The 10,172-nt window shown below is 39.2% G+C and overlaps 1 long non-coding RNA gene across 1 annotated transcript; it reads left to right on the forward strand.

The window, feature by feature from the left end:
• Positions 1 to 273: 273 nt before the first annotated feature.
• Positions 274 to 9,629, forward strand: LOC131273354 (uncharacterized). Its single transcript, XR_009180563.2, has 2 exons — positions 274 to 661; positions 9,504 to 9,629. It is a non-coding gene; the product is annotated as an uncharacterized lncRNA (long non-coding RNA).
• Positions 9,630 to 10,172: the final 543 nt, after the last annotated feature.

Below are 10,172 nucleotides of genomic sequence, written 5' to 3' on the forward strand. Positions count from 1 at the left end.
CTGCAGGATTTATCTAATTTATAACCCTATAAACATATTTATAAATTTATAATTAAATTCTTCACTCTGCCACTACTGATAGAAAATTTATTGGGATTTCATTTCTTAAAATCAAACTATTTCATCAATTCACCCTTAGTCCCCTTCTTTACCACATATTTACTTTAGCTGTGTGGACTGTTTGGCAAAGAGCAAAGGTTGAATGTGAAATTCAGAGGCATAAGAAAAAACCTCACACTACGATGACCAAGTCCACTCTAGGACAAACCCACAAAGAAGAAACAAAATACATGTTAGGTATAGACAAGTCTGCCAAGCAGCTAATCTGTCAGCTTTTTCAGCCACCCCCAGCCACATAAACAGAAGTCTCCCTGCACACCATCCATTCGGTGACTGTATATTGAATATCCGCTGTGGGCTTCACTCTAAGCTAGATCTGGGGAACATAGTGCCTGCCTAAAAGAAGATCAGAAGCTTTGCACACTGATGTTCACAGTGGCATTATTAACAAATGCTAAAAGCTGGAAGCAACCAGGTGTCCATCAACCAGTGAATGGATAAACAAAATGTGTTACATACACACAAAGGAAATCATTCAGCCATTAAAAGGTCTGAAGTTCTGATACGTGCCTCGACATGGATGAACCTTGAGGACATCATGGTGAGTGAAATGAGCCCAACACAGGAAGACAAATGCTGTATGATCTCACTTGTATGAAATAAGCAGAATATGCATATTCAAAAAGACAGAAACTATAATACAGGTTTTAACAGGGGCAAAGTCAGGGAGGGAAATGGGAAGTTAATGCTTAATTGGTATGGAGTTTCTGTTGAGGGTGATGGAAAAGTTTTGGCAATGGATGATGCAGATGGAGAAAAGGGGAGAAATTTTAGGTTGTATCTAAGTTAACACACACACAAAACACATAGAACTGTACAACACAAAGAGTGAACCTTAATATAAGCAGCGAGCTAAAAAATTAATAGCAAAATTATAATTATATTCTTTCATGAATTAAATCCAAGGTACTACACTAATGCAAAGTGTTAATAATAGGGAAATAAGCGTGTGTGAGGGGGGATATATGGGAACTCTGTGTTTCTGTAAACCTACAACTGCTCTGAAAAAATAAAAAGAAGATCCAAGCCTGGTCAAGAGAAAGACCCACAGACAAACAATTGCAGAATCATTTGATCAGGGCTATAATTGTAGCAGGTACAGGATGAAGTGGTTGTGGACGTGCACTCATCCTTTAATACAAAGGACAGTCATATTCTGATATATTAACATGTGTCACATGTAAATATCTGCTGACATAAAATACACACTACAAGGGTTCATGATGAGATCTAATAAACACTATTTTTATTTTCACCTATTCCATAGACTATAATGAAACAATTTTTCTAAGTTTTGTATCGTAGCAAGTCTTTATCAAATCCTCATCAGCACCAAGCTGCAGACCACTGCCATTCCTATGCCTTTATTACTGTAATCTCTTTTCCCACCTTAATTTCCAAATCTACATGACTTTGTCATCCACCTTCCAGTTTGGGATGAAGGTCATCACCTGGTCATTTATATTGTTCTGTTCTCAATATAATAGAGACATATGGCTAATGTGTCCCTAATTGTGTTATTTTGTTGTGGTCTGTTGCTATTGCAGCTCCTGAATTTTCTTCAGTCAATTACTGTCAAGTACATTTAATTTCTTCTATTTCACATTAGATCATTGCCAATATTCTCATCCCCACAGAGCTAACATTCTGCTGGAGAAACACTGGATTTTTATTTTACACTGATACAGAGAAGCTCAGGTGATTCACTCAGGGATAGTTGAACTTGAAAGTGAAGCTATTCTTTTTGGGAAGGCCTAGGTAGCTCTTGTAAGAGCTGGACTTTTTTTTTTTTTTTGGCCTTGCAGTGTATGTCCACATGCTTTATTTAGTATGTCACTGTTCCTGTGTTACACTTAATTATGTGATAATGTGCTGTGACACAATATTCTGCGGAAACAGGCTGAATTACTCTGGATGTCAACAACAAATGGCAGAACCCACAGACAATGCCATTTACTCCACCTCCAGTTAATAAAAAGCACAACTGAAATCTTAGTAGAAAGATCTGAAGGCACAAATGAAAGATTCAAAATCTCTTTACTCCTGTGAAATGAAATACTTCTCCCAAAATATTTACTTTATTTAATATAGTTTCATCAGCCTCCTGTTACTCCTCAGAAAATGGTGTAAATATCAATCATGTATAATATCCTCGGTCAGCAATGCAATTGAAATAATTCATATAGAAATTGGAAAATACTGCAGTTGTGCATTGTGTATAGGACACTTTCCTGAGTTCTAACGTTTGAATTTTATTAACCATAGAAACTGAGCAGATTACTTCGTACCTTCAGGATAAAATTTAAGTTTTTTTTAATTTCTTTAATTCTTTGTACCAGTTTAGAGAGTTGGTTTCAGGATGGGATTTGCAATCTGCATTTTTTAGGTTAGACTACACCTGCAATTTTTAGTGCATATCCTAAATGCTCTTTTAAAATGAAGTTTTCAAATTCAATATAACAGCTTAGTCTAGTCCATAATTTTCATAATTTTTCCTATTTAGGTAAAATATTAACACTTAAAAAAAACAAAAAACAGCGCGACATCTCATCATGAAATTTGTAGTGCATGGATACCAAATTTCTCCACAAAGAATTTTTGAAGGTGTGCAGGCACCAAATTTCTCCACAAAGATTTTAAAGAGGATATTAGAAGTGGACATAGAATGCTGGGTGGCAGCTGGTCTGACATGACAGACATGAATAAATGTGCCAACGAAGCCCTTATGGTTTATTGGGTAATTATAGGAAGTGGTGTTGGTGCCAGCCAACCAGATTCCTGGACAGCTACTTCTAAATCCACTTACTCTTAAAGTAGATCATTAAAAATGCACTTTGGTGGAGAAGCTTTGCTCCTACTCGACATAAATAGTCTATTTGCAAAGTTAGTCATTTGGTCAAAATGAAGCACATCAGTGATGGTACAGTGAACAACCACCTCTACATTGTACAAGCATCTTCCATTAAAGGCATTTCAGAGGGAAGTGTTCAGACAGGAGAGGAACAAATGGCCCTGCAATGGGCATGTGTCCATCCATTCCCATCCATAAAACCACTTATTGACACACAAAAGTGAATCCATTCCATTTGTTTGCAGGGTCCTGAAAAAAATTTTTTTAGCTCTAGAGTTTATGTGTACAGTACAAATCGTATCACATTTGTTTAAATACCAAAGAGAGGACGAATTTCTTAACTTGAAAAGGCAGCTCTCAATAAGCTGGTTAAGTCCGTCTCCTCCTGTCAAATCACTAAACAAAGAGGTAATAACCAAAAACATGCTACAAAATCGTGCAGAAAGATTAGGACTTAACAACATGGAAGTAATTATTTTAAGTATGTAATTGGAGTCAAGTTGGCTCCAAGTACTATTTTAGCAGGAAGGGTGTTGTAATAATATCAAGAAAACCGTAAAGACTTTAGCATAGGTCAGGGAAACTGATTTAAAGCTTCTTTGGGATTGGCCAGGGTAGGATATGTGTTTTCTAACATGACATTCACCTTCATTCCCAGAAGCAAATAGAGAGCTAATCCTGGAAGTCAAGCTTCTCATGAAAAAGTTTTAGTCCTAGGCCAAAAGGCTAGGAAGCTCTGCCAATAAAGTCTATTGACTCATAAGCATGGACAATGCTTGAAATATTTAATAACTGGGTGGCCTGGGCACCAAACAATCAGAAAGAGCTCCTGGTTGCACTGCCCTGGAGCAGGGTCCTAGCGGGGACCCTCGTGGCGGGGAGTTCCAAGGGATGGGTTCCAGGGGCCAAGGCAGGAGGATACCAGGGTCTCAAACAAAAAAGGGGAGGGGGCATCCACTGACAAGTTCATGTGTGTCAATATTTTAACATCTAATTCAAACACATTTGTGCAGACTTGTGGGAAAATAGCTTGAATTTGAATGTGGGAACCTGGCTTGAATTTGAAACGTTTCCATAATGCAGATAAGAAGTGCGGGCTTAGGAACACTGGCCTTGACTAGATGGAATGCTGTTTGGTCAGCACGAAAATTGTTTGCCTGTGGAGACGTTAGGACTTTGTTACGGCCTGCTCCCTAGCATTGCTGGTGCTATAGCTTTAATAACAAGCAGCCTTGAAAGTAAACATAGATAACTACTGCTTTGTAATCTCTAATAAATACGATGTGGAAACTAGGGTCGAGGTTCTCAATTCCAGAAGCTGTTGAGTCCCCTGGTCCCATCTTTTTTTTTTTTTTTTAATTTTTTTTTTAATTTCTCTCCCCCTCCCCCCTCCCACCCCAGTTGTCTGTTCCCTGTGTCCATTCGCTGTATGTTCTTCTGTGACCGCTTATGTTGTTGTCAGCGGCACCGGGAATCTGTGTTTCTTTTTGTTGTGTCATCTTGCTGTGTCAGCTCTCCGCGTGTGTGGTGCCATTCCTGGGCAGGCTGCACTTTCTTTTGGGCTGGGCGGCTCTCCTTACGGGGAGCAGTCCTTGCATGTGGGGCTCCCCTACACGGGGGACACCCCTGCGTGGCAGGGAACTCCTTGCACGCATCAGCGCTGCGCATGGGCCAGCTCCACACGGGTCAAGGAGGCCCGGGGTTTGAACCCTGGACCTTCCATGTGGTAAGCAGACACCCTATCTATTGGGCCAAGTCCGCTTCCACCCTGGTCCCATCTTTATTTTCTCTCATGTCTTTCTTTCTGTCCTTTTATTTCTTCAGTTCTGCATCACCTTCCCTTCATGCAAACCTATTGCTGAGCTGGTCTCGGCATAGACTGGTCCCGCATTAGCCTTCTTCCTAACTATATAAAAGCATCCATCACTTGGGCCAGACTCAGAGAAGCATTTTAAAAAGCAGACTGTAGACTGCAACTGAGGTCTTCATCAGACCATAATGAATTTTAAGGAAAGGGAAGCAATGCTAACTAGAAGGGAAATATTAACAAAAAGAAAACAAAAAAGGAATTAGGGAGGTAAAAGTTAGCCTCTCACTGGCTGACAAGAACGACAAGTGGGAAGTTCTTCTGGAGCAATGAGGTAGGCACCGGTTTCCATCAGCATCTTAAATCCAATTTGAAGCCATCGTTTCATCTTCAAAGTGATAGATGAAAAAGTTTACACCGAAGACAAAGCACCTGAAGTTGAATCACATCATCAACCTGGTGCTGATGAGAAACTGAATAGATTTTCTATTACATTTCTACAGACTGAGCATCTGTCTTACAGTGAGCTTATTCAGCCTCAGCCAAGAGCTTTCATATTCAGGAATACTCATCATAATCTGAGGCTACTGAACTGAAAGATTCTCTGAGGAGACAAGACAGACCACTGGGAAATGGCTTTAACTCACAGACACTTATTCCAAACAAGAAAGGGCACCTCAGACAAAGCAACATGAGAAAGCACCTATGGCCTAGCAACCAGAAACTTTTAAAAGATCAGTCTTCACACTGCTGCTGTGAGCAAAGTGACCTTCCACTTCCTGAAGAGAAGCCAGGCACCAATGGGTACCTGACTAATTCAAAATACAAAACACTCTATCATTAGACAGAAGAAAATTCATGTTCTTCTATTTTCACACAATAGGCATCGATAAATGTTGATCAAAAGAATTGAGAATGAATACATCCAGCTCCATTCATAGTGTTATTATGAAGATATGATTTTCAGATAAAATCCTTTCTCTGAAAACAATGATGAAGGTGAGATCTAGAGATGATATAGCAGGGAGAGATTAAATATCAGCCATAACCAAACTTCAAGAAACCTATAGCATGGTCTCATACAATCCTGGAAGTCAACTAAGTGAATGTGGGAAACATGACAACATACTACAGTATATTTTGGCCTCTTCCATTTCAATGTGTCAGCTTTTCCTGGAAGCTCATCTAGTAGGAGACAACAATTGGAGATTATTGTCTCATCCAAACTAGTTTCTCTCAATCATACTGCAAATAAGCAAAGTAAATCTTATATCTTAGATATCTGCCACTAAGGTCTAGAAGAAGATCTGATATCAAAGAATAACACTTTGGACCTTCTCTCTTTCTTTATGTATTTGATACACAAGCTCCCAGATCTCAAGACCTGAAGTTTTTGCAGGTACTGTGGGCATGGAGTAAAAGTTGTTAGGCCTTCTCATCTCCCATTAGAGCTCTACTTCCAGCCATTTGATCACAATAGGTCTCCTAGAGCTGTTGACAGACCTCTACCAAAGCAGTGGCATGGTGCATTTCACAGAAAGCCTCTCCCTGGAAGACAGAGCTTCTTGGAATGGTACCACATTGGCCAGAAATCCTCATTTCCTACAGCACAGCATTCATCCAAGAAATACTCTCTCCAGGACCAATATTGCCAAGAATAATACAGACAAACATGTTGGCATTCGAACTTTGAAGGTAGCCCAGAAACCGAGATGCTCAGCCTATTCACATCAGAGAAAGCATGCACCCCCACTTCTTTTTTTTTTTTTTAGGAGGTACCAGATATTGAACCCAGGACCTCTTACATGGGAAGTAGGCACTCAACCACTGAACTATATCCAATCCCCAATGGGATTTTTTTTCATTTGTTTGTTTTGTTTTTAGGAGGTACCGGAGAATAACCCTCAAGACCTCATGCAAGGGAAGCAAGAGCTCAAACACTTGAGCTGCATCCACTCCAATGCACTCCCACTTCTTTGTCTGGATTACCTACCACAATCCTGAGAGGTTTAGCTCGGGAGCAAAGAAAGATTCAGTTTTAGGAAAAATGGGCTCTTTGAAAACAGCATCTCATGCTCAAAAATTGCAGACATGGGCAAAATCTAATTCTACTTAGAATGGTACTCCCCCAGCAATGATGGACGAGATCCTGCCAATGTCTCTGTTCTACTTTGTGGCTGAAGTTAGATCCAAACAGCAAGGGTCCCCAATAGGTCAACTAAAACTAATTAACTCACCTTAGCCCCCACTTCAATAAAACATATACACTTGGTAAAGCTGACTTGAAATGTGTCTCACTGAGCTTTCCAGTGCCTGTAGACAAGAGGAAGGGCGAGCAGAAGTGTTTATAAAGGTCCCTTCCTGAATCTCTGTCCCTCAACCTTTCTAATAATGAAAGGGAGAGTGGCCAGAAGCTACAAGAGAGTCAATTATTGACAGGCACTGTTAAAATATGCCCCCTTCCATTTAATGGTGCAAAATCCTCGATAGAACTATCTAAACCCCTTCCCACACTTCTTGGGAGCTACCAGTACCTCCCCATACACACAGACATCCTCGCTCCCATTAGTGCCCACAGCCTCTTCTGGAGAGAGTAACACCTTGCTATAAAAAGAGGCACCACTGTCTTAAAAGGATAATTTCATTTTAGATTAGACAATTGACACATTTTAATATGTATTATTCACTAGTTAATCAGTGTTTTAGCACACTGGATTAACAATTTAGCTTATAAGCCTATTAGTGACTAAGTTAGTACAATTTCTTAAGTGACCAACTTATATTCTAGAACACTTTATTGCCTTGTACTACTCTAAACTACTATATTGCCATGCACTAAGCTGAGTTTTATACATCAAATTTGAGGATATTTTATAGCAAGATTTGTGTTGAAGAAGATTTGAAAACACCCTGGAAAAAATGTTATCCATTGGAATCACAGGACCATTACGAGAAGCAAGCTAAAATTAAGAAAGATAGGCAAGGAGAAGATATCTAAATACCTTTTAAATGAGATTTGAAAAAGAGATGGAGGAGCAATGAGGTGTAAAAATAAGACAAAGGCAAACTTTCACATTTCCGGGTAAACAAGAAGACATCATTCACACCCAATGAACTACATGACGGAGAGACCATCAAGCCTCACAGAAGCAATGCGCCCACCTCGCACGTTCATTATTGGAGGAGGTCTAGCCCTTGTCTGGCATACAGCTAGTTAGATTTCTAGTTTTCCATCTCACTGCTCCACAGAATCATTTATGTTGGCTCAAGCCACCAGAGACTAATGCCTATTCCCCACTCCATAAACCAGCAGCCACATTTGTGTGTTTCTACAGAGAGGTTGGGGAAGAGAACACATATGTAAGGTTTTCTAAATTGCCAGCTCTGACATTCACCACTGACACTGGTGGTAATGCAGACCCACACACATGCAATGCAGGTGGATCCACATATTTCTAAAGTGCAGGTCACCTTAATGCCTAGGAAAATATTTAACATACCTGGTAGTAAGTACAAAGCAGCACCAATTATGAGAAACAAACTCCAAGCTTCAGTGAGATTACTCCTTGTGTGACAACACAATTGAACAAACTACCTGGACCTCTAGGGTTGCTAAGGTTTCCAGAACAAAGAAGCATAATCACCTGCCCAGGTCTGATTAGATAGTTGAATAGCATCCTTTGTGACCCTTTCTTCCTACCAAAAATATCAACATATGATCATTTTATTACTCGTCAGTACCTTCATCGAGGAATTTTGTATGAATATTCAGACTTCATTCTTTCAAGTATTAAAATGGCACCAAATGAATAGGCAGGAAAAAATAAAGAGACACAAAACTACCAGTTTGCTTTCCTCATGATTAAAAAAAAAAAGATTAAAAGAATACTGAAATTATGAATAACTTTTCACTTGCCTCACTGAAAATTTTAACCACTGATACTCCTCCAAGCCTTCAAGCTGAGCATATTGGATTCAACCCAAGGTATTGTGCACTCAGTAACACTATCTTCTACCCAACTGAGCAGCTCTGTCACCCTTAAAGTAAAAGATGAAAATCCCAGTCATACTATTTTGAATTAAATTTCAAGTCCCTCCAAATTAGCAGAATTATGATGCGTTGGTAATTACAACTTCATCTTAATAAAACTCAAATTGTTCTGTTTGTGTGTGTGTGTGTGTGTTTAATTATTTGTTTGCTTGTCTTTTTCTGTGTGTTTGTTGTCTACTGAGTTTAGTAAATGTAAGGATGATATTGGCTGGAAACTTTCCTCTGTAGCCTGGAATCTGGAGGTCAATCTAGCCAAATCTATTTGGCAGTGAATCCAGAATTCCAGTTTTTGTGACTCTCTTATATCCTCAGGTTACTCCTATAGCTATCTCTAATTCAGGAATAAAAAATTAATCTCAGGTGAAAACAATTCATCTACTAAAAGAAAACCCAAGTGGTCCTATAAAATGATGAATCTAGACTATTCCTATGCCTGGATCAACAGGGAGGGAGTCTGAACAAGGATCCTCTACAAACTTGGAGAGCCATTTACCCAGCACTGTGGAGGAATCATCTTTGTTTTTGATGGTGGGTGGTAGTGACAGATGGCACTTAATTTTGCTTTTTCTAATAAAATGCCTTGTGAAGTAGAGTATAAGACATAATCCCTCCTTTATATCATTTTTCTTCCTTAACCTAATAAATAACAACCTCACTTTTTATCCCCCCTCTAGTTCTGAAAGAAAACTGCAGTATGGAAACCCAAGAATGAAAGCCCGATGGTGGCAGGGTCTTTGTCTCGTTCACTGCTTTATCTCCAGCACACTGAACAATAAAATTTTGCTGAATGGATAAATTAATTGAAGAAGTCAATTCATTCATTTTAATGTGTTTGATAGCTACAGTATGATTTTTATTAGTCAAAAGTCCAGAGGCTCAGAAGAGAAAATTTAGATCATTCTTTAATCATTCATAATTTTTCCAATCAGAAGTTTAAATAAAAATACATGAAAGCATATTTTTAATAGTATTAAAAAGCATTTCTGGGTTCTGACTTCCAGAATGATAAGGACCTCCAAAAATCCACTGTTTCATAAAAGTCATGAGAACATGCCGAAACCATCGCACTCAACTTTCTCAGAATTCTGGAATTTAACTAAAGACTTACAACAATCCAAAGAATGTTTATTCTGGAAAAACAACTGAATTTTGGTAAGAACAGTGAGCTCTAAGGCATTTTAACTTGCCCTAATCCCATCTCACTTACCCTAGCTCCAAATGGGCTCACACACACGGTAGTTAAGAAAACAAGCAACGTGGTAGTTACTGGAGGGAACAGAATGGGTGTGAAGCTCTCCCAAAAGCCAAGTCCCCAGAGAACTGTCACCATTTGACCTGTCTGG

This window comes from Dasypus novemcinctus, chromosome 14 (assembly GCF_030445035.2).
Source record: "Dasypus novemcinctus isolate mDasNov1 chromosome 14, mDasNov1.1.hap2, whole genome shotgun sequence".
NCBI classification, from domain to species: Eukaryota; Metazoa; Chordata; class Mammalia; order Cingulata; family Dasypodidae; genus Dasypus; species Dasypus novemcinctus.